This window comes from Octodon degus, unplaced genomic scaffold (assembly GCF_000260255.1).
Source record: "Octodon degus isolate 3935 unplaced genomic scaffold, OctDeg1.0 scaffold00220, whole genome shotgun sequence".
NCBI classification, from domain to species: Eukaryota; Metazoa; Chordata; class Mammalia; order Rodentia; family Octodontidae; genus Octodon; species Octodon degus.
In genome coordinates, this window is record NW_004524796.1 from 1,124,280 (window position 1) to 1,127,886 (window position 3,607).

Here is a 3,607-nt window from a genome sequence, read left to right on the forward strand (position 1 = left end):
GGTGTGTAAACTCAGCAAAGAGTCCAGTAGCCCATAATAGTATTGAGTCTTCTGCTTCACTGGCAATGTCAGAAATTGTTGACCTGAGTCCCCTACAGCTCAACTTAACAGCATGGCTTTACTTCTTATATTTCATTTTTACACTTTTCTGCTGGATAGTTAAGACCAAGGTAAAGCAGGACCTATGCAACACGAGTTGTAGCTTTTGGGTGTGATAAGGTCAGTGAAATCCCCTCAGGATTTATCCTGAGATCCTGTACCTCAGATTGTAGAACCTTTGTCAGTGTCAGCCATGTGGATGAGTCACGGCCATTGCTTGGTCAATGTGCTCTCTGTGAAAGCCTGAGAGAATGTTTTCTCTCCATGTGACTCTCCTTAGGCACACTCTACATCATCGATCACTTTCCTCTTTGGCCCCATAATCTCCTTGATAAGAAAATTTGGGACACTACCGAGTTACATGATGTTACAGTACAAGTTCTCATATGTTCTGAGTCTTAATTGACCTTGGAAGGCTAGGACCAAAATGTTGGCATTCCTTGCAGCCCTCCTTTTTCTCTAATTTTGGTCTGCAAACTTAGGTTGTTAACCATCCAGAAGACAAGCTTATTGTTAGTACCATACAACTTAGGCTGTTAAGCTTAACCTCACTCTCTGTCTGAGTATCAAACATCTTAGGCATAACATGGAACAGGTATTTTTCATCAAGTATTGATATGTTGAGCTTTAAGTTCCTATAGAATATGAAAAAACATTCAAAAATTAGAATATATTTTAAAAATAGGCATAAGGAATTATATCTCTTCAATATTCTTGACCCTTTGCATTTATGCATAGATTTTAGAATCAATTTATAAATCTCCTACAATTGTTTCAAAATTTTGCACAGCTCTGATGGTTTGGGAAGGCCTGGCACCTGCGAAGTAAGCATGCTTCCACTGAGCATCATCCTACAGTCTTATCTGTGAGGATTCTGAATATACCTTCAATATCTGCAGCTCATGTACTGGTCAACTTTTTCAAGAACTTTAATGAATAAGAATGCTGACAGTGAACAACCTTGATTTGTTCCTGTTTTTAAAGTGAAAGCTTTCAGGTTCTGTCCATTTAGTATGATGTAGGCTGTTGGTTTGCCATAGATAGCTTTTATCATATTGAGGCATAGACCCTCTATTCAGATTTTCTATAGGGCTTTTATCATGAGTGAGTGTTGGACTTTGTTAAAAGCTTTTTCTGGATCTATTAGATGATCATGTGATTTCTTCTTTTGGCTCTATTGATATGGTGTATTATATTTATAGATTTGCATACACTAAACCATCCCTTCATCTGTGTAATGAATCCTATCTGGTCATGGTGTATGATCTTCCTAATAATTTGCTGCATTCTATTTGCAAATATTTTACTGAAGTTTTTTGTATCTATTTTCATTAAGGAGATTGGCCTATAATTCTCTCTTTTGGCTGGATCATTCTCTGATTTTTGCATCAGTGTAATACTTGCCTTAATGCAGATTATCTGCCCCTGGGCAAGTGTAGCACTCACACCCATAATCCCAGATTTGGATCATGAATTAATCACAAACTCTGTAAGCTGCCCCATGACTGCAGGAGGCTTTGTGGGGACAACTAGACACAAACCATAGCAGGAGCTGTAACCATGAAGAATATATTGTCCCTGGTTCCTCTAGTTCAATCTCTGCTTCCTGGCTGCCATCAAATGAGCAGCTATCAACTACCAACCACCTGCACAATGCTGTTTCTGACTTGGAACCTTTGAAACTGTAAGCTAAAGATAGCTGTCTTCCTTTGACTTGTGGATTCAGGTGATTTGTCCCAACTATGAAAAATCAATATAGACAGTATTAGTACCTACACCATAAGCTTGTTGAGGGGGTATGAGATAATTTCTCAAGAGTACCTCGCAATGCCTAGTGCTTTGTACACATTGGATGAATAGAAATGATAGTCATTGCCTTCAATATTAGTATGCCAGATCTTCTGGAAGAAATGAATAAATGTTAATGATAAAATCCAATTTTATTAAATGAATACTTTTTTAAAAATGCACAGATAATTACATTTTTACTGATAGAGTTAATATTCAGAAAATGTCTGTCCCATTTTCAGCTCTGAGAGGATAGAATAATGATATAAAGGGAGGCAGAGGGGAAAACATAAGAAAACCTATGTCCCAAGAAACACTTTATTTTCATGAGACCACCTTATGATTTTTATCTCCAGTTATTTAGGTATCCTTAGCCAAAAAGTATCTCACATTATTCCACCCTTCAGCATGTTTTAAATAGATTGTAACAACTGGGGTACGGGTGTTTTCTTACTAGATGTCTGTGTTCAGGGTAATAATTTCAATGCACACCAAAAGGTGAAAAATAAAATTAAAATGCAACAAAAAGCTTTAAACCAACTGTTCATTTGGAAACTGTTTCATTTCATCATGTTCTTTAATTTTATCTGAATCCATGGTGACATAACCATCACTCAACCCACCTATATTAAAAAGGATTGTTTTTGATATGTTATGTAAGTGATACAATTGCTCACCATGTATAACTTATCTAGAGCCCCAAACTTACTTCACAACTCTACTATTCTATTCAAAAGTAAGAGAAAACAGAGTGCTTCCAAGTAGAATATTAATACAATATTTTTGTTATGTCTCAAGTGATCAGAAAGAGTCACTGGCAACAAAAACTTTCAAAAAGAAAAAAGGATATCAGGATATTATGTGGCAAAATTCTCTTTAGTGAGAGCCATTGTTATGTATTCATTTAGCACACATAATGATAAACTACAGGTAAAATAGACTAAAAAGTGTGACTGAAGAAGGAAAAATATAAAGAAAAAGAATAAGATGTTTTCTCCTTAAAGATTAGTTATTTGAGTTATTTCTAAAAATTCAGCACTTTTGATAGTAATATCTGAAGCTCTTTTGAAAGATTTTCTGTGGTTCTGCAAGAAATTTGTTTATATTGCATAATGAAGTGAAACAATAATGTGAGGTAGAAAGTAGCACTTCAGGACAGAATGGTTGGCATTATATGAGGGGTAACCTCAATAGAATGTTTGGTGGACCTGTTTTAATAAAGAAACATATGTTCTCCTGGTAAGCCATAAAGAAGAGTCTAAATATAGAGCACCAGAATAATTAAATTACATTGTTCTGAAATAAATTAAAGTTCATAAAACTTTTCCTAGACCTCCAAAAAATAATACTTTAGGTAAAATTTCAACTATGATATATATAATTTAACATATCAATGGATAAAATTCTGATAAAGTAATTAAATTGGCCTTTTGGAGAAAAAAATTGTTATAGATCCTATTAGATCTAAGATCCTATATCAATTAAAGCATTATTAAGTACCCTCTAATTATGCTCAATATTTTAGGCAACCCTTGCTTACAAAATATCCCATATAGGATAGATCCACAGGGTGTGAGTTCTTTGTGTTAATTGCAAAGATCATTCCTACAAGATTTTCTCATTGGATTCAGGGCAAAGCATTCCAGCATCTCATAATATTTCTCTAGTTTCTACCTAAGGAATCCATGGTAAAATGACAATTCTCAGAAATGAATATATA